Here is a 22065-nt window from a genome sequence, read left to right as displayed (position 1 = left end):
ACTGTCAGCATACAAAAAGATTACTTACTAGTGGTTTCATTTATGACGCTTCCAAAATAGTTACATAGTATTGTATTTGCATGTATAGTTTAGATGTGTGCATGCATAGGAGCAGTGTGGCCTAGTGGAAAGGGTATGAGCCTGGGAGTCAGACGACCTGGTTTCTAATCCCGGCTTTGCCAGTTTCTACTGTGTGACCTTATGAAAGTTACTTAACTTCTCTGGGCCTCAGTTTCCTCATCTGCAAAATGGGGATTCAATACCTGTCCTCCCTCCTACTTGAGCCCCATGTGGGACAGGGACTGTATCTGACCTAATTATCTCGTATTTACCCCAGCACTTAGGACAGTGCTTGACACATAGGAAGAGCTTAACAAATGTAATGATACTAAAAATATATGGTCATTTCAACATATTGTACACTGTCCTCCTGAATAACTGGGCAAAAGGAAGAAGAATTAAAAGCAAACGAATAAGCTAGCAGGATTGCACACAAATCAAGGACAGATACCTGAAAGTCACTGGCAAGCTGCTATCTTTTATCTGAGGGAAAGTTTTGCTCTCATCTAGAGACTTACTCTCCAGCATCCAAACCCACCTCCACCCCACAAAAAATCTGCTTGCCTAGTTCAATCCCGCAACTTTGCCACCAATGCCAGTGAGCACCCATGAGATTGGTAAGAAAAACTGAAAGTCAGACAGTGGGATTTATTGAGTGCTTACTATGTGCAGAGTACTCCTACTAAGTACTTGGGAAAGTTCTATACAACAGAGTTGGCAGACATGATCCCTGCTTTCAGGGAGCTTACGATCTAGTGGGGGCACAGTTGTCAAATAACGGATGTGTCTTCTGCACGATGGTCACCAATGTGCTGGCAGAAGGGGACAGAGGCCAAACCCCTGCTTCCATGCTTCTCCTCAGGGTAGGTTGGTGCTGGCCTGGTCTGAGACAGGAGTGACAGAGGGGAGAGGGGAGAAATGGAAAGAAATGGAGAAAGGGACGGAGCTGCCTGAGGATGGGTGACGGGACAAACCTAGTCTCTAGGCACCCCAGATATCCTGACAGTAGCGGTGGCTGCAATATTATTATTATGGTATTTGCTAAGCACTTATTATGTGCCAATCACCGTTCTAGGCACTTGGGTAGATACAAGGTAATCAGTTTGGACATAGTTCCCATCCCACGTGGGGCTCACACTCTTAATCCCTATCTTACAAGATGAGGTATTTGAGGCACAGAGAAGTTAAGTGACTTGCCCAAGGTCACCCAGCAGACAAGTGGCAGAGCCGGGATTAAAACCCACAACCTCTGACTCCCAAGCCCATGCTACTGACACTAGGTCATGCTGCTTCTCAATATCTGTTTTTTCAGTCGAACGATCCATTTATTAATCAGTCAATAAATACTATTTGCAGTATACTGTATGTCATGTTTAGAAGAAAATAGAAGAAAAGGTCAAAGTCCCTGTCTTCAAAGGGTTTACAATCCAGGGAGGGAGACAGGCTGATATCCCTCTCTAGACTGTGAGCTCGTTATGGGCAGGTAATGTGTCTGATGCTATATCGTACTCTCCCAAGCATTTAGTACAGTGCTTTGCACACTTTAACTGCTCAATAAATGCAATTAACAATAATAATAATAATTACCTACAAATAGTGGGATCAACAAGAAGAACAAGGAAAAGTTGATAGCCGCAAGATTTTAGAAAGATAAAATTGATGAGTAAATGAGTGAATAAAGTTGTGTTTGAAGATTGATATACCTTCAACAACGCTGACAATGCTTGAATTTATGTGAAGGGCTATGGGAAGCTGTTGGGGTCTTGTGGCTAGTATGTTGGGAATTAATCAGGAGGATTACAGGAAGGATTTGAATTTGTGGTGTAAATCTGTTGGATTTAAAGGGAGAGGGCATTCCAGGTAGGGGGAAGGGGTTGTAGGTGAGAGAGTTGAAAAGGCAGTAAAGTTGGTATGCTATCTGCAGCGTGGCTCAGTGGAAAGAGCCCGGGCTTTGGAGTCAGAGGTCATGAGTTCAAATCCCGGCTCTGCCACTTGCCAGCTGTGTGACTGTGGGCAAGTCGCTTCACTTCTCTGTGCCTCAGTTACCTCATCTCTAAAATGGGGATGAAGACTGTGAGCCCCACGTGGGACAACCTGATTCCCTGTGTCTACCCCAGCGCTTACAACAGTGCTCTGCACATAGTAAGCGCTTAACAAATACCAACATCATCATCATCTGGAGAGGGAATGACAAAGTTATGCTGAGACTAGCAGATGTAAACAGCAGAAACAGCATGGCCTAGTAGAAAGAGCACAGGCCTGGGAGTCAGAGGACCTGGATTCTAAATCCCAGCTCTACCACTTGCCTCTTGTGTGACCTTGGGGCAAGTTACTTGACTTCTCTGTGTCTCAGTCTCCTTACCTGTAAAATGGAGATGAATTACCTCTTCTCCCTCCTGCTTAGATTGTGAGCCTAATGAGAACAGAGACTACATTGGACAGCCTTTGGCACAGTAAGTGTTTTACAAATACTTATCATTATTAGTTATGTAGGAAAGAGGATGATAGCAGAGAACCTTGAAGACAATAGTAGGAAGTTTCTGCTTATGCAGCTGGAAATGGAAAACTATCACAGGCTTTGGCCGAGTAGGGAGACAGAACACAGTTCCAGCAAACCTTATCCACACCGGATCCATAACTACATCCCAATTCTAATTACCCAACCCAAGCTGCAACTTTTTCTGTGATAATCTGTGGATCAGGTAGGTAAAATGCAGGTAATAGAGCCTATGATTCAGTTCTTAGCCTGCCACAACAGGAAGGAGGGTGGAGATAACAGTTCAGAACTCAAATGACTTCCCCCAAACCTTGGGGAGGCTGGTTTCTATGGCTAAGAGCATTCCTTGGACTCTGAGCCACAAGGAACCTGGAATTCTGCTCTTCTAGCAACAGCACCCTAGTGATTTTTGTTTTCCTTCAGTGTATTTCTTCTGCTCTTTTATGTCCTCTAGTGTTTTATTACTTCATCATTCCTGATAAATCTGTCTCTCCCTCTCCCATTTATATTCATACATTGCAAGCCCCTTGAGGGCCAGGAACTGTCTTTAATTCTCACCTCTGTATACTTTCCTGGCAATTAAAACAATACTCTGCACACAGTAAGTACTTAATAAGTACTTTTACTACTATTACTTTGTGAAAACTAGGGACTGGGACTAAGAGGATGGAATGAAATCTTTCGGAAGCCATTCTTGAAACAGCATGGCCTAGTAGGAGGAGCACAGGGGTTGGAAGTCAGAGTGTGGCCTGGGTTCTAATTCCATTCCACCATCTACCTGTTGTGGGAGCTTGGGGAAGTCACTTGACTTCTCTGTGCCTCAATTTCCTCATCTGTAAAATGGAGATTCAATACCTGTTTTCCCTTCTACTTAATAATAATAATGTTGGTATTTGTTAAGTGCTTACTATGTGCAGAGCACTGTTCTAAGCGCTTGGGTAAATACAGGATAATCAGGTTGTCCCACTTGGGGCTCACAGTCTTATCCCCATCTTACAGATGAGGTAACTGAGGCACAGAGAAGTTAAGTGACTTGACCACAGTCACACAACTGACAAGTGGCAGAACCGGAATTCGAACCAATGACCTCTGACTCCCAAGCCCGGGCTCTTTCCACTGAGCCACGCTGAGCCTCATGTGGGACAAGAACTGTGTCTGACCTGCTATCTTGGATCTACCCAACTGATTATTATAGTCTTGGCACATAGTAAGCACTTAAGAAATGCCACAATTATTATTATTGTTCTTATTTTGGTCAGTACCAAGCAGGTGAGAGATTAGCTAAGAGACACATGGTCTGAAGAGTAAATCAGGTGAGCTGTATTTGAAAGTGCATTATTTATAGGCCAAACATGTTTATTTGAGAATTAGATGGCCAGCTGGTCAGCTATTCCATCACTTAAGGGTTTGCCTGCAATCTCTTTTTTTATGGTTTACTTTATACAAATGCATTGTTTGTCATAAATTTCTGAAATGGTCTGTCTGCGGGAAAGCTTTGTAGAGGTGCACTGCTGTTCCAAATAGAGATCCATAACCCATAGGGAAATTTGAGAAATGGACAAAAGAACCTGTATACCAAATCTATAAATTCTCACCTGACTGCAATATATGGAGTTAGCTTTGTTGGTGGAACTTCTTTAGATTCATGATTTGATTGTGATAATTAAACGACACTTATTTATATAAAAAGTCATGATTGAATTCTGGCATGTCAACAAAATTCATGGAAGAATTAGAAGCTTCAGAAGAGAAGATTTTATAAGCTAATGGGGGAGAAAGTCTGACAAAGTGCAAACATATAATTCTTACGAGACTAAGAGCAAACTAAAATGACATAAAGATCAAAACTAAAGTAGGCAGTTATAAATGAATTAATTAAATAAATACATATAAACAAGGATGCTAAGACTGGTGAGTTGGCCACTCTAATTAGGCTGTTGAGGATTGACTGGGAAATACCATTTAGAGAGTAAATTTCCCATTTAGAGAGTGATTTGAGAGGGAAAGGTATTCTCTACAGAAGAAAGGCATGAGAAATGGATCAGACATGGAAAACAAAATGACAAGCACAGAGTAATTTAGGAGGAACTAAGAGTGCAAGCTTCCCTCTCAAGGTCACATCTGGAGAGTTTCCAGTACTCTACCAGTCTCGACTATGGGAGGAAGAGTCAAGGAGATGCAGACCCATTCCATTTCTAGCTTGGTCAATGGCTAGAGAGTGGAAGACAATCTGCTACAAGTCAAACCTTACCCATGCTGGGCAGCAGCGGTATGGGAGAGAATCAAGGGTGGAGACTCATGTTGACTGTGCAGATGGAAGCAATAGTAAACCACTTCTGGATTCTTACCAATAAAATGCTATGGATACACTACCAGAACAATTGCAGCTGGAGGTGGGAGAGATGTGTCCATGGCATTGCTAAGGGTTGGAGATGACTCGACGGCATAAGACAAAATAAGAGTACAAGCTGGAGTGTAATGAGGGAAGAGAGCAGGCAGTTAGTAAAGAATCTCTAATTGGAAATTTCAGTATAATGTGGAGAAAAATGAGCAATCGTAGATTTTTGAGATGGGGAGTTATGCATTCTGAATAAAAAGATGATTGGAGAAGTTGTATTTGGACAGATTAAAAATGGGAGAGGCAGGAGGTTGAATGCCAATAAAGAGGCAGTCACTCATCCATAATGTTGATGAAAAGGATAGCTCTAGAAACTCTTGTGGAGGAAAACCAGGTAGGAATTAGGGATAGACTGAATGTGGGAGGTGAAAAACAGAGAGGTAAAAGAGAGAAGTCAAAGAGATCATCAAGCTTGTGAGCTTCTAGGCCAGCACATATGATGGTGGGGTTGACAGTGATGGGAAAGTTGGGAGAGAAATGGGTCTAGGAGGAACAGTGAGTTCTGTTCATATCATGTTGAGTGTGAGGTATATTTAGATGGGAAAGTTCCAGAGGCAGAAGAAAATGCGACTGTGTTAGGTAGGTGAGAATTAAGGGCTGCCAAGGTTGCAAAATTATCAGCATAGATAAGCTATCAGAAGAAGGCAGATGAGCTCATGGAGATAGTGAGTGTAAATGGGAGACAAGTAGGGGACCTAGAACAGAAATCTGTTGAACACCCATATTTAGGGGGTGAGAAGTAAAAGAAGAGCCAGCAGAGGAAACTGAGAGGAGCAGACAGAGACTTAGAAACCAGGTAAGCACTGAGCCTGCAAAGCCAAAGGTCACATACTATTTCTAGCAAACAGGAAGTGTGGTCAAGTGTGCCAAAGAGTGCTGAGAAGTTAAAGAGGATTAGGACAAAATAGAGCTCATTGGTTTTGACCAAGAGGTGGTCACTGAACATGCTCTCAGTAGAGGGGAGGAGTAAGAACCAGATTTCAGTAGGTCAAAATGAATGTGGTAGAGAGGAAGGGCAAGCAGTGGCACTCAGAAATGAAGTCTCTAGTGATCCTATACCAATTTCAGAGAAAGGATTTTTTTCTTCAAATGATTTGATTTGAAAGAAGATCATGGAGCCATTTCATTAGCCAGAATTCATTTCTGAAACATGAAAAAAAAAGAGATTGCTTATGTTGTATCTTCTTGTTACTGAACTGATCTAGAAAAGGGAAGGAGCAAGAGAGACAGAGAGAGATAGAGTACCTGAACAACAGTAGAGAGAAAAGGGTAGCATCCTGGAAGAGAAAAAAAAAAGAAACTAAGAGGAACCTCTTAGTCTCTCTTCTCTATGCCAGCATCAGTGGGTTTATAGCAAACCCACTCTGGCTATTTGGGCCCAAATCATCTTTCAATTAATCAATTGAATTTAATGAATTTAATTTCACTGTACTAAGACTTTGGGAGAGTACAAAACAACAGAGATTATAGAGACAATCTCTGCCCACAAGACACCAACAGAGATTATAGAGACAATCTCTGCCCACAAGACGCTTACAGTCACTTGTGCTTCTAACGGCTCATGGGAGAAATTTTTTCCTTGCCTAGGGTTTCTGGGAGCTAAGGAGTTTCCATGATAAATAAAAGGGATGGTATTTACACTTTTCATTTTTAAAAATTTCTCATCCCCCAAGTAATGTCCCTGTCTATTTCCATGCTGGAGTCCCCGCTGTAGATCCTGTGCAACAAGCTGGGTTGAGTAGCTTAGGGCATGTTTGGATGAATTTATTTCTGACCTTACAATTAAAAAGGCATTTTACTGACTGTGGGGGATTGCTTTCAAAGTAACTTTGAGCCGATAGGAAATTAGCAAAAACCACAGAGTGCTATTTTGGAGAAAGGCTGTGGAAAATTTCACCCATTTCTGCACATCTCCCATTATATTCAGTTGGTTGATCTTGTTCCAAACCAGCAATGCGGAAAGTGGACAAGCCAACAAACTGACCTAATGATAACCAACCTAGAGGAGCTGTTTAAGGGAGTTGTAACTCTCTCTGAGTTATGCTCTTCAACATAATTTTCAGATATCTAGCAGAAACCAAGAGCATCATATTTGAATGAAAATGATCATTTCCTAATGCCCACTTCCCCATGTGCCAGCACAACCCAGCAGCAGTGTGGCCTAGCGGAGACATCTCAGGCCTGGGAGTCAGAGGACCTTGGTTCTATTCCTTGCTCTGCCAGTTGCCACCTTTGTAACCTTGGGCAAGTCACTGAACTTCTCTGTGCTTCAGCCTCCCCTTCTGTAAAATGGAGATTCATCAATGCCTCTTCTCCCTCCTGCTTAGACTGTGAGCCCCGTGTGGGACAGAGACTGTGTCTGACCTGATTACCTTGTGTCTACCACAGTACTTGACATATAGTAAGTACTTAATAAATACCATAATAACAATAAGAAGAATAAGCAGAACCAAAACCAGACATGCTTGAGAGTTCATGGCATGCACAAATTGGATGTTGAGAGTGGCCGGTGCACAACCTGTTATGGGGAGGGAATGTACCCATTTATTGTTACATCATAATCTCCCAAGTGCTTAGTACAGTGCCCTGCAGACGATACTCAATAAATGTGACTGACTGACTGACTGACTGACTGTCAGACAAGGATGACTTGGAAACAGCTGCCAATGGTGCAAGTCAAAAGAAGACAGCTTAGATCAATCAATCCATCCATCAGTGGTGTTTATTGAGCACTTACTGGCTGCTGAGCACTGTACTAAGTTGCTTGAGGCTGACAAGTTCTAAGCCAGGAACGAGGAACAGAGTTACACATTTCTTATAAGAATCTTGGGATTAAGTACAATTCTTCAATATCACCATCCTCCCTCCTGGGCCATAAGAAGAGGTAGCACAAGTTTGCTAATTTCCTATTGCTCTCCTTATTTTGAGGGGTCACATTTAACCACAGTCTGAACTCTGGAATGGCTCTGGGAACTGGTGTTTTGCTGTTCAGAAAAGAAGTCGAGGTGCAGGGGCAAACTTAAGAATTCCTGGTATTTGATGTTGAAATGTGTACAGTTTGGAATCTCTCCTCCTGTTGGTTACTAAAAAAACAGAGTATTTGGTATGTCTCAATCTTTCCCACTTTCCCCGGACTGGAAGGTCTGGCTGAGGTTTACTAGTCGCTCATGAGGCTCATGAGCGACTGTGAAACCCAAGGCAGAAAGCAGGCTACACTCAGACCAGGGCTTTTGATTTGTGGGAATGGCAATGTGAGATGCCTGAGGGAATATCCTCAGCAGCCAACCTTGTGAGAGTGAAAAGCAGGGCTCAAGGACTTGTCTTATTAAAGGGTGGCTTACCTTTACACCAGACTGGGAGGAACCTGGAGGAAGAATGAATGTTCCACAGCTTCAGAACTGGAAGGCAGGCCCAATCCAGGAGAAATCTGATAAAAGACAGGTAAGGGCTTCGATGATGATATAAAATGTTTCAGTAAATGACAATATAAGCATGAGGAACGTGTTTCAGTGCAAATAGTTTTTTTCCCTTATCCGCCCTCTCCTCTGCATCAACCATATTTTCCTTTATCCATAATCTATTTTAATGTCTGTCTTCCCCTACACACTGTAAACTCCTGTGGGCAGGGAGTCCATCTACCATCTCTGTTGAAATGTACTCTCCCAAGAGTTTAATACAGTGAACTGCACTCAGTAAGCGCTCAATAAATCCCATGGATTTTTTGAGTGGCTTTCACATACCCCTCGCATTCTCTCATCCCAAAGAGTCATTTTCCACCGGAAGGGTGAATATGAAAAGAGACTAGGCAGGCAGGGACACAGCATTTTGTGATGTGTACAGTGCTGAAAATCCATCTGGAAATCCCAGCAGAGGACTGTGCAGAAGTTTCTATCAGCAATCAGAGATGAAGTGCGCAAGCCTCATTTCAGTCAGATAAGATCCAGCTTATCTTTTTGCCTTCCTAAAATGGCATCATGGGACTGGGAATGGCAGCTATGATTTGCTGTTGGTCATGAGGAAAGAGCTTGGTTCTGCAATCCAGTGGACCTGGATTCTAGTGAGAGTGGTTCATACTGAGCATCCACTGGGTTCAATGTACTGTACTAAATGCTTGGGAAAGTACAACAGGAAGAGAAAGGTTCCCTGCCCATGAGGAGCTTTAATGGGGCAGTCTAGTCCTGTCTCTGGGGAATGCCAGCTGGGGCTATGCTGAAGTGTGAAAAGAGACACGCCTAGCAGGAATCCTGAAAAATAGTTGGATAAGCTGAGTGGCAATTCTTGAGTCATATGACTCTGCAGCAGCCTACGGCACTGTTCTGCAGACACCTTGGTCATAAATGGGTGCTGCATGAAAACTAAACCTTCACGTGGCCTTGGCCATGTGTACTACCTCTGTCCACCTATGTACTCATTGCATCCTATGACCCAGAGGGAATATGACATGTATAGAAGAGAGTGTTATCACTAGATTCAATTTCTGTGTCCAAGTTCTCAGCTCCAATGTCTCAGTACCAAGGCTCCATTCACCATTCTCCTCTGGACTGTAAACTCCTCATGGGCAGAGATTGTGTCTACTAATTCTATTGTATTATAATGCCCAAATGCTCAGTACAGTGCCCTACACACAGTAGGCTTTCAATAAATACACTGATAGATTGATTGCTTCTTGACAAGAAACTCCATCTACCCTCAACTACGGCTGCCTTTCCACCAGACCATTCATCTTGGAGCTACCCAGCTGGTGAAAAGCCTAACACCAGCAATGGCTGCCAAAGGCCTCCCTGAAGACTGAAGCAGCTTCATAGAAGAGAAGAACCACAGTTCCCGGCAGAAGGTGATTCTAGAACATTTGCTAATTGCATGGAATATAGAGGGATTTAGTTGTCAATTACTTGCTTTGTTCTCATCTAATTTTAGTTGTCCCAGTGGCAGCAAATTAGAGTTTTTCACCTCAGAAATCTGGCCGTTTCAGAGAAGCATGCAGAAAATCCAGACTATATTTTCATAATAGTTGTCCCTGAGAACATGCATCTGAATAGCTGGAAGTGTCTGGCAGGTACCCTCCCGAGAACATCGCTAGGATACAGTGCTCTGCACACAGTAAGCATTCAGTAAATACAATTGAATGAATCTAGTGGTCTGTCCCTACTTCTTCAGATGCCTGTTCTAATGGGATGAGGTATGGACACCGACCAACCAGCTGTCACAGGGGATTTCCAGATGCTCGCTGAGGGGTGATTGGGATATGTGTATTCATTGCCGTATCACATTGACCTTGTCTCTCCACCTTGTTGTTTCTATCGTTCATGCTCTTATTTTCCTTCACAGGGACGGTCAACGACACTGGCTGAAACCACGAGGTGCTTGAACCGTATCTGAGGTTCTGAATCAAGAGAGGCTACCTGAAACAAAAGAAGGCAGTGGCAAGGTCCCTCACAATGCCTCATGGTTTTGTCTGGGCTTCTCAGGACTGACCAGAGTTTGGTGCCCTCAATAGTGTTCCTGTAGATGCTGCTGAGGGAAATATTGTGAGTCCCCTGAGGGCCAGAATCCATGTCTAATTCCCACCTGTGTATCTCCTCCGATGCCTTGGTACAGTGGTCTGCACAGAGTAAGTGCTTAATAAGTACTATCATTACTGCCAGTGGAGTGCTGAGAGGATGGAAAGTGGACCCTACTGAAGGAACGATCTCTCTTCACTTCATACTCTTTTCTAAATGAAGACCACTTTTCCCTCCACCACTCCCTCAGCACTTATGCATATATCTGTAATTTATTTATGTTAATATATGTCTCCCCCTCTAGCTTGTTGTGGGCACAGACTGTGTTTTCTAACTCTGTTGCATACACTTAACACAGTGCTCTGCACACTGTAAATGTTCAATAAATACCATTGATGGATTGACTCCCAATTCATTTGTTAGCACTCTGAAGGCAGGATCACATCTTTTATTGAATTTCCCCAAGGGCTTAGTATGGTGCTCTGCAAAGAGTAGGCACTCAACAAATATTATCGATTGACTGATCGAAGGCCAGTTGAGGTTCCCTCACAGAATGCGGAAAGAAGAGGAAACAGAGCCGAGAGGAGGTGGGCGAGATCGAAGGGACGGCAGTACATACGTCATCCGGGGAAGGAGTATTTGTTTCATGAGGAAAACAGCCAGGAGATATGACTCCAGTGTAGAACAGAAGCTGCTCTTCTTTAATCCTGAGATCATGAACAGGAAGAGTCACACAGAGCGTAATGGTTCCTGCTGTCATTACAAATTACGTAGTATTCGTTTCCTAGTGAGTTAAGATTGCTTAGTTTATAAAATATGGATGTTTTGGGAAATGAATTGTGCACTGTTAACATAGTTAATCAACTTTAGAGAGAGAAAGTGCTGCTGGTGTTCCAGAAGATTCAGTTCCCAGCAATATTCATGAAGGAAAATTACCCGCTACTCATCTTTATCTGTTTGCTGTCCTTAAACTCTCCTATTATTGGAGCTGCCAACTTGAGCACATGCCTGAATAAGGTTGATTTCTGTGAGGGAAAGTTAAGGCTTCCAATCAGATTTAGAAAAAAGAGTCTGAATTGTAGAAGTATTTTTAATGCGGTTATTAAATGCACTCAGTTCTGCCAGAGTACATGTTTTGACAACATTTTGGCTGGAATGCAACAAAGCAATCAGAGAACGTTCTTCCCACATGAGCTTGCCTGGGTATTCTATAACGTGAGTTATCCCTTAATGCAGGGATCTGCAAGATCACAGTCCCCACATTATCGAAGAAATTGGTGTTCTGTGTGGTGTCTGCTGATGTATTTATTTGCCACTTCCACTTAGCCTAACCCAGATTCTAAATCTGTCCATGCTGCAGAAAGGTAGACTGACTGCCTGTTGCTTCTGAGCTTTGCTCGCTGCTGACTCGTGCCTCCCATGTTATTAATGTTGTAATTATTATTACTATTATTATACTTGTTAAGGGCTTACTATGTGTCAAGCATTGTTCTGAGATAAATGTTAATCAGGTCCGACACAGTCCCTGACTCACATGGGGCTCGCAATCTAAATTAAGCTCTGCTAAAATCTGTGTTTTCATTTCAAAACAGCAGAGTGGAAGAGTTGGGAATGTTCTTCCCATAACACAATTCTGTTCTGATACAACATGATCTGCAAAAGTTGGCATTAGTAGATTTGGTACAGAAAGAATATTATCCTGTAAGTTAGAGAACTTGTAGTTTTATTGAGACTTTGTTGACCGTAGTGTACAAAGAAGGCTTTTATAGAAATGACTCACATTAGGTTCAAAGATGACTCTTCTGGCTAAGAGATTTTTGTCAGTGTGGGTAAATGTCTGCCTACCTTTCTCCTTGAAGATTATAATTTTGGTAATATCGTTAGAGTGTAAGCTCCCTGTGGGCAAAGAAAATACCTTGTGCATATGTTGTTATTCCTCAAGCAGTTAGCAGAGTGTATTGCATGTAGAAGGCTCTAGGTAAATACCAATCTTGCTAATATTATAGTGTCATCAATGAAATTCTGTGACATATCCGCTATGTTTAAAATGATGAGGAAGTTGAGAATTAGGTCCCCTTTGTGTTGGAAAATTCCCCCATCAATAATTTATTTTAATATGCGTCTCATCCTCTAGACTGTAAAAGCTCCTTTAGAGCAGGGAAGTGTCTATCAACTCAATAGCGTCATTCTCTCCCAAGTGTCTGGTACAGTATGCTTGACAAACAGTAAGCACTCAATAAAAAACTTTACTTAACTGATTGATTAGATTTCTGCAGGAATGTCATCAGACTCAAAGGACTATTCTATTTTTCATGGCTTTGAGGCAGATGCAACTTCCTGAAAAAGTGGCACTAAAGTCATGTTGTTTTTGTTTCTACACCTCAAAGAGCCTCCTCCTTAATGGTGGAAAGCCTTGTCCAGGAGTTTGTAGGGTGTTCTATACATGTAATGGGGTTGGATCTGTTTGTCTTCTTCAGGGCTGTTGTGGTGACGTCTATGGGACCATAGAGCATTTTTAGTGATGACTAAATGTCCTGTGGTGATGGTCATTATACCCCTAGATCTCTTCAGTTTTGTTATCTCACTACTGGTTGATCTGTATGTCCCATGGCAGGTTTATTTTAGCTCCTCTTATCCCTTCCCTTGTAGTTTTCTTCTTTTTCATCTCCCTGTTCCCCAGTGTCTCTGCTGATGAAGTGTTGAAGCTTATTTTGCTTTGACGCAAGTACAGCCATCCCTTTTATAACCATTCCTTTCTGATAACACTATTACATTAATGCAGATATTACAGCACTCTCACACTTGAAAATAAGCTGCAAAGTTTACCCTGTCTTTAGCCCTTCCCTTCTCCTCCCTTCAAAGCATTGCAAGTGACTTGATAGGGTGATCAGAGCCCATTACAATTTAGGATCAAATAATGACAACATATCTATTTTGCATAGATAACGGAAGTACAGTTAGTCCTGGTTACCCTTTGCTAAATGAGAGGTGAAAAATAACCCATTGAAAATTAAGCCTTGCTCTAGTATAAGGTTTCATTTCAAATTAAAACAGAGAAAGAGTTAATAATAATAATAATGATGGTATTTGTTAAGCGCCTACTATGTGCCAAGCACTATTCTAAGCGCTGCAAATTGTGTTCTGATGCAACATTATCTGCATGTTGCTGCAAGTAGATTTGGTGCTGGAAAATTAAGTCGTGCACAATCACATGGCATCATTCTAGGTGTAATACTGCTACTGTCCCCAGCCTCTGCCTCAGCTTTGCTGAACGAAACCAAGTTTTGTGTTTCTTTGCACTGTAGTAAAATAACAAAATCTTAGATATGGGAACATATTTACACTGCTCCTTGATCTTGTAACTACACTGTGTTTTTGTCACTATTTTAAAATGTACTTCCACTGTTTTTGTAGGTTTTTATTGATTGTAGGAAATGCATTAATCAATTTTACATCAGAAAATAAACTGTCGATTACTTAGCACTCTATCATATTGGGAAGCAGCATGGCCTAGTGGAATCAGCATGGGCCTGGGAGCCAGAGGACCTGGGTTCTAATCCCAGCTCTGCCATTTGCCTGCTGTGTGACCTTGGACAAGTCACTTAACTTTTCTGTGCCTCAGTTTCCTTAACTACAAAATGGGGATTAAATAATAATAATAATTACAGTATTTGTTAAGCACTTACTATATGACAGACACTCTACTAAGCACTGGGGTAGACACAAGCAAATCAGGTTGGACTCACTCCCTGTCCCACATCGGGCTCAGAGTCTTATTCCCCATTTTACAGATGAGGTAACTCAGGCCCAGAGAAGTGAAGTGACTTGCCTAAAGTCACACAGCAGACAAGTGGCAAAGCTGGGATTAGAATCCATGACTTTCTGACTTCCAGGCCCATGCTCTATCCACTTCACCATGCTGCTTCCCATTCTCCCTCCTACTTAGACTGTGAGCTCCAATGGGGAGATGGGACTGTATCTGGCCTGATTCACTTCTATCTTCCCCATTGCTTAGGACAGTACATGACACGTAGTAAGCGCTTAACAAATACTATTTAAAAAACAAAAGATTAGGAGTGCTATCCAGGGAATAGCAGTAGTTTTAAAATCTGAATCTTTTCATTTCCATTAAATCGGTCTTGATGGTGTTTCCTTGTCACTTCCCTGATGGAATCGTAGAGAAGTGACCATTCGCTGTTCATGTTGTTCCTTTATTTTTAATGATATTCAATGAGCACTTACTATGTGCCAGGCACTGTACGAAGGGCTGGAGTAAATACAAGCTAATCAGATTGAACACAGTCTCTGTCCCTAATGGGGCTCACAGTCTTAATCCCCATTTTACAGAAGGTAATTCATTCATTCATTCAATAGTATTTATTGAGCGCTTACTATGTGCAGAGCACTGTACTAAGTGCTTGGAATGAACAAATCAGCAACAGATAGAGACAGTCCCTGCCGTTTGACGGGCTTACGGTCTAATCGGGGGAGACGGACAGACAAGAACAGTGGCAATAAATAGAGTCAAGGGAAAGAACATCTCGTGAAAACAATGGCAACTAAATAGAATCAAGGCGATGTACATTTCATTAACAAAAATAAATAGGGTAATGAAAATATATACAGTTGAGCAGACGAGTACAGTGCTGAGGGGATGGCAAGGGAGAGGGGGAGGAGCAGAGGGAGATGGGGGGAAAAGAGGGTTAAGCTGCAGAGAGGTGAAGGGGGGGTGGTAGAGGGAGTAGAGGGAGAAGAGGAGCTCAGTCTGGGAAGGCCTCTTGGAGGAGGTGAGTTTTAAGTAGGGTTTTGAAGAGGGGAAGAGAATCAGTTTGGCGGAGGTGAGGAGGGAGGGCGTTCCAGGACCGCGGGAGGACGTGGCCCGGGGGTCGACGGCGGGATAGGCGAGACCGAGGGACGGTGAGGAGGTGGGCAGCAGAGGAGCGGAGCGTGCGGGGTGGGCGGTAGAAAGAGAGAAGGGAAGCATAATGGAAGAGAAGGGAAGCATAATGGAAGCATAGAGAAGTTAGAAGTTAAGTGACTTGCCCAAGGTCATAAAGCAGACATGTGGTGCAGTCAAGATTAGTACCCTGGTCCTTCTGACTCCCAGCCCCATGCTCTGACTCCCATCCACTAGGTCATGCTGCTTCTCTACTAACAGTTCAGGTTCCTCATCTGGGCCAATTCATTCATTCATCCAGTAGTATTTATTGAACTCTTACTGTGTGCAGAGCACTGTACTAAATGCTTGGGAGAGTACAATAGAAGTGAGCTTACAGTCTGCCAATGCTGCTGTCACAGTATGGCGAACAGCATTCTACAGAATCAAGTTTCTGGAGTCAGAAGCTCCTTAGCTAAGGGTTTGGATGCTACTTTCCAATATGTTGGCTGCTTTACTACCTTTGAGTTTGGTGTGCAAAGGCCCATTATGCCAGTGACTCACGTTTACGAGAAATAGCGTGAACTAGGGGAAAGACCATGAACCTTTGAGTCAGAGGACCTTGGGCAAATAAATCACTAAGCTTCTCTGTGCCTCAGTTTCCTCATCTCTAAAATGGGGATTCAGTACCTGTTCTTCCTCCTACTTAGAAGGGTAGAAGGGACAGGGACTGTGCCCAACTGGGTAGACTTGTTTCTACCTCAGCATCTAGAACATTTTGATACCTAGTAAGTGCTTAACAAAATAATAGTAAAAATTAGTAAATAGTAAATAATAGTAGTAATAATAATAATAATGATAATACTGTGATCATATCTCAATTTCCCAACTCTATTAAAGAAAGATGCTATAACTTAGTCCTTGAATTTTAAAGTTCCTAATTTTAATAATTGGAAGACTGTGAGCAATTTGAGAGCAGAGACCATGCGCCTTGCTTCTGGTCTACTCTCCCAAACACTCAGTTTGTTGTTTCCCACTCTGTAGGTGCTCAGCAAATAAATACCACAGACTGATGAGATTTCAAACTAGTTTATAGTAGCGGGTCTAGCTCTCTTCTTAAATAACCAAACAATATTCCTAGTCTGGGATAGAATGTAATTGACGTCAACTACATTCACCACTAACGTGACACAGAGCTGAGATATGAGCCCAAGCTGAGGCAGAGCTGAGAAGCAGTGTGGCCTAGTGGAAAGAGCACGGGCTTGGGAGTCAGAAGTCATGGGTTCTAATCCCACTCCACCACTTGTCAGCTGTGTGACTTAGGGCATGTCACTTGACTTCTCTGTGCCTCATTTACCTCATCTGTAAAATGGGGATTAAGACTGTGAGCCCCACATGGGACAACTTGATTACCTTGTATCTACCCCAGTGCTTAGAACAGTACTTGGCACATAGTAAGCGCTTAACAAATGCCATCATTAATTAATTGTTGTGGTAGAGAGAGAGACAGAGAAAGATAGTTTGTGAGAGAGGATTAATGTTTCTTAATGGAAAAATCACAGGCCTGGGAGTCAGAGGACCTGGGTCTAATCCCAGTTCCATCACTCACCTGCTGTGTGACCTCGAGTAAGTCACTTAACTTCTCTGTGCATTAGGTACCTCATCTGCAGAATGAGGATTCAATACCAATTGTGAGCCCCATGTGGGACAGGAACTATGTCTGCACTAATTATCTTTTGTCTGCCCATAGTACTTAATACAGTACTTTGTACATAATAAGCGCCTAATATATACCACTGTTATTAGAGTCGGGAGTGAGAACCTGGCACTGAACTGATTTAGCTGTCACTTCAAGTATATCGATACTTGAAATGAGGACTCAGTAAATTGTTGTTTCTAATGCAGCCTTTGGTTTATGATGTCCTCTGGAGTAATTAGGTAAATGTGCATGAAAGCATGACACTTTAATACACCTGCTGAGATTATATCTGGAAATATTTCATAGCATTTATATGACATGAGGGTGTATTTTATAAAACCAAATGTACCTTATAGGAAATAGAAACTGATTTGTAAATCTTCTAACCTGTCTTTAGAAATATGAATTTTCCAGAATATTACTTCAGAAGTCTCAAAGCCACAGCGTACTTCAATTCCCTAACTTTGGGAAAGCCTTGTTAAATCATTGATTGAGCAGGAAAATGATTCAGAAGATATTTTCTTTGGAAATGGATTAGGGGGAATTCAATAGTAAATGCTTCTGTCTTTACAATGTCAGTGGTTTATGCCATTTATCAAGAGACTTTTCTCACGGTCCCTTCACTGCTTGTTCAGTTTCTTCTCCTAAACATCTGTGTCCCTCCTCCGACAGCATTTCATTTTACGGTGTTAAAACATCAAAGCTGCCTTTGATGGACTAGATTTAAAGAGGAAGCTACTGGTAAGCTTTACAGTTATACAGACACTTTTCTTGGATTTACACCACTTTGTTCTTTACATACCAAATTGTTTCTGCTTCATTCACCCAATTTCAGCCTCATTTCGTTGTTTCATATATCTCTGCGGATAAAGCCCTTTTGTGTACATTGCTATCATGAGAAACATTTGCATTTTCCTCTTAATATTCTTCGTCTCCTCCTTTGCCCACCATATTTTTATTCAGCACAACTCTTTATTTTTTTTTTTTAGTGGCATATGTTAAGTACTTACTATGTGCCAGGCACTGTTCTAAGTACTTGGTAGATAAGGGATTCATTCAATCATATTTATTGAGCTCTTACTGTGTGCAGAGCACTGTACTAAGTACCACGTGGCACTCACAGACTTAATCCCCATTTTACAGATGAGGTATAGAAAAGTGAGCTGACTTGCCCAGGGTCACTCAGCAGACAAGTGGTGGAGTGCAATTAGAACCCATGTCCTCTGACTCCCAGGCCTGGGCTTTCTTCACTAGGCAATGGTGCTTTTATTGGTTCAGTTCTGGGTCCCCTTCTGTTCTCCACCTACACCCACTCCCTTGGAGAACTCATTTGATCCCATGGCTTCAGCTACCATCTCTATGTGGTTCAACTCAGCCTGAGTGAACCAGCCCGATCTCTCTCCCTCTCTGCACTCATGCATTTCCTCTTGCCTTCAATTCATCTGTACTTGGCTGTTTCTTCAAGCTCAACATGTCCAAAACAGAACTCCTCATCTGCCCACCCAAACCTTGTCCTCCTCCTGACTTTTCCATCACTGTAGATGGCACCACCATCCTTCTTGTCTCACAAGCCCATCACCTTGCTGTTGTCCTTGACTCCTCTCTCTCATTCAACCCACATATTCAATTAATCACTAAATACTATTCATCCCAGTAAATGTAGTCAGTTACCTCATCTGTAAAATCCGCCCTTTCCTCTCCATCTAAACTGCTATCACATTACTACGATCACTCATCCTATCCCACCTGGATTAGTGCATCAGCTTCCTCGCTGACCACCCAGCCTCCTACCTCTTGCCACTCCAGTCCATACTTCACTCTGCTGCCTGGATCATTTTTGTTGTGGATAAGTCACCCCACTCTTCAAAAAACTCCAGTGGTTGCCCATCCACCTCCGCATCAAACAAAAACTCCTCACCATCGGCTTTAAAGCAATCACCTTGCCCCCTCCTATCTCACCTCGCTACTCTCCTACTACAGCCCAGCCCACACTCTGTGCTCCTCTAATGCTAAGCTTCTCACTGTGCCTCAATCTCACCTATCTCGCCACTGACCCTTCATCCAAGTCCTACCTCTGACCTGGAATGCCCTCCCTCCTCAAATCCGACAGAAAATTTCTCTCCTCTCATTCAAAGCCTTATTGAAGGCTCATCTTCTACAAGAGGCCTTTCCAAACTAAGCCCCCTTTCCTCTTCTCCCACTCCCTTCTGCATCACCCTGACTTGTTCCCTTTGTTCTTCCCTCATCCCAGCCCCCAGCACTTCTGAGCATATCTGTAATTTATTCATTTATGTTAATGTCTGTCTCTCTTGCTCTAGACTATAAGCTCTAGTAAGCTCCTTGAGGGCAGGGAATGTGTCACAGGGAATGTGTCTGTTTATTAATGTTTTGTACTCTCCCAAGTGTTTAGTACAGTGCTTTGAACACAGTGAGGGCTCAATAAATACAATTGAATAAATATTACATAGTGATTGTAATTTAACTCACACCTGGCTTCCATCCATGGTTATGCATTAACACACAAACCTTTCCTTTCATAATATTAATAATTGGTACTGTTTTTGGTACAAGATAATCAGATTGGACACAGCCCTTGTCCCACATAGGGCTCACAATCTAAGAAGGAGGGCCACCTATTGAATCCCTAATTTACAGAGGAGGAAACTGAGACACAGAAAAGTCGAGTGACTTGCTCAAGGTCACACAGCCAGAATGTGGAAGAGCAGGGATTAGAACCCAGGTCTTCTGACTCCTAGGTCTGTTCTGCTTCTTGGGGACAGGGTCCATGTCCAACCAATTTATCTCGAATGTACCCCAGCATTTAGTACAATGCTTGGCACATAGTGCAACCTGATTGCCCTGTATCTTCCCCAGCACTTATAACAGTGCTCGGCACATAGTAAGCGCTTAACAAATACCAACATTATTATAGTAAGCGCTTAACAAAAACTACTGTTATGCCCCATGTGAGGCTCACAGTCTAAGTGAGAGGTAGAACAATTATTGAATCTCCATTTTAAGGAAGTGGAAAGTAAGGCATGAAGAAATTAAGGGACTCACCCAGGTCACATTAGCTGGCAAGTGGCAGAGCCAAGATTAAAATCCAGGTCCCCCAACCCCTGGATCTGTGCTTTTTCCACCAAGCCATGCTGCTTCTCACAAAATGGACGTATATTTTTTCATTCCACTTTCCTTCTCTCCATCTTTCTATTTGGGAATGTCCTTCTAATTCCAGCATTGCACATTTATTTAATCTACACATGGCATTTTTCTTGCAGAACAAGTTGTTCTGCATAACGGGCCAATTTTCCCTGTAACTAAGATTATTCTACACTGGCAGGTAGGCCCTTGTGAAACAATCAGTCAATCAGTGGTATATATTGAGCGCTTTGGGTAGATGACTTTGAGGGATGATAGCAGCCTTTGTGAAAGGAAAACTTGAGGCCATTTAAGAACTCCCGTGATCAGGGAGTTGGAAGGCAGTGGGGCTCCAGGTCAGCCAACAGGATCTGAAAAGGAGGCCCTTCCCCCACTTTCTATACACCCTCCTTTCCTGTCCTTGACCTAGGCACAGAAAAGTCCAACCTCCTTCACTCAGCAATGATTCAGCAGGGGAAGGGAAGGAAAGAGTCTGGCCAGGATTGACCCAGAAGAAGATGATTGCAGTGGACTCCCAAGAGCGTAGTGATGATAATGGCATTTGTGGAGCGCTTACTATGTGCAAAGCACTGTTCTAAGTGCTGGGAGGATACAAGGAACTCAGGTTGTCCCACATGGTGCTCACAGTCTTAATCTTAATCATGAGGCAACTGAGGCAAAGAGAAGTCAAGTGACTCGCCCAAAGTCACACAGCTGACAAGCGGCAGACCCAGGACTAGAACCCATGACTTCTGACTCCCAAGCCCTTGCTTTTTCCACTCAGCCACGATGGGTAGTGATGACTCTTGTGGATCCCAGTGAGCAGATAAGGGCAAAGAATTTGATTGCTTGTGCCTCCCTCCTGATTACTCTGAGGAGGTGCTAAGTGACATTGTGAAGAACAACTGTTGTTTTGTAGCTCTTGTTATACATTTCAATATATTTTGTGCTGGGTATAGTTTGGGTAGACATGTGTGAAGTGCAGATGACAGGTCAAAATACCTGCGTTCGGCTGAAGAACAAGAATTCCTGGACCTTCTGTCTCAGTGTCTTTGTACCATGGGAATGAGACCAACACTCTATTCTGGGAACTCGTTGTGGGCAGGGAATGTGTCTGATGTTATATGTACTCTCCCAAGTGCTTAGGACAGTGCATTGCGCACAGTAAGCACTCAATAAATACAATTGAATGAATAAATGAACACTCTCAGGGTAGAGTTGATCAAATTGATCTAGCACTGAGTATTAACTAGAGTGCCAGCTTCTTGGAGGGAAGGGAATGGGTCTCATGCTTATTGAGTGGAGGGAACATGTCTGCTAATTCTGTGGTATTGTGTTCTTCCAAGTGCTTAGTAAAGTGCTCTGCACATAGTAAATTCTCAATAAATATGATTGATCGATTCCTTCCCCCTGCTGTGCACTGCACTGGCCCAATACCAATGCCACCCAATGGGAAACCATAAGACCATTTAAGCAGATCCATAGATTTGCAGTCCAATACAGACCTGAAGCTGCAATGGGTTCACTCAAGTGTTTTAGTTTCAGGGATTGTGCACTGAAACGTCTAACTGCTATCGCTCCTTCTTATTGATTATCTTGTTTCCTCTTTCTCTCTTTCTTCTTCTCTCCCTACTTCTCTCTCTCTCTTTCTCTTTCTCTCCCTCTCCCTCCTTTCCTCACTCTTTCCCACGCTTCCTCTCTTTCCTCTTATACCTCATCAAATGCTATGCAGAATTCAGAGAACATAGCTATTTCCTGTTGTCCTAGGATACCAGGTGATCAAGTAGGCAAAGAGAACTGTCTTAAAGATTTGTAGCAGACAGGTTATTTTCAAGAATGTAGAAGGGAGAAAGAGGAAGAGAGAGAGAGAGGAGAGACATCTGATATTTTTCTATG

At 42.7% G+C, this 22065-nt stretch overlaps 1 protein-coding gene, 1 long non-coding RNA gene and 1 other non-coding gene across 3 annotated transcripts in view; 2 read left to right on the top strand and 1 right to left on the bottom strand.

The window, feature by feature from the left end:
- Positions 1-22065, top strand: part of NRG3 (neuregulin 3) — a 946219-nt gene that overhangs the window by 825769 nt on the left and 98385 nt on the right. The window lies entirely within an intron of this gene.
- Positions 1-22065, bottom strand: part of LOC114810179 — a 64812-nt gene that overhangs the window by 2094 nt on the left and 40653 nt on the right. The window contains exons 3-5 of the long non-coding RNA XR_005659866.1: positions 11076-11163; positions 10230-10357; positions 8297-8382 (exon numbers count right to left, since the gene is read on the bottom strand). This is a non-coding gene — a long non-coding RNA (uncharacterized LOC114810179). The remainder of the gene's footprint in view (positions 1-8296; positions 8383-10229; positions 10358-11075; positions 11164-22065) is intronic.
- LOC114810647 lies at positions 4661-4798 on the top strand. The gene has a single exon (XR_003758342.1). It is a non-coding gene; the product is annotated as a small nucleolar RNA SNORA7 (small nucleolar RNA).

Source organism: Ornithorhynchus anatinus, chromosome 3 (genome assembly GCF_004115215.2).
Source record: "Ornithorhynchus anatinus isolate Pmale09 chromosome 3, mOrnAna1.pri.v4, whole genome shotgun sequence".
In the NCBI taxonomy this organism is placed as follows: Eukaryota; Metazoa; Chordata; class Mammalia; order Monotremata; family Ornithorhynchidae; genus Ornithorhynchus; species Ornithorhynchus anatinus.
The sequence above is the reverse complement of the archived record's forward strand: the minus strand, read 5'-3'. Positions and strand labels throughout refer to the sequence as shown.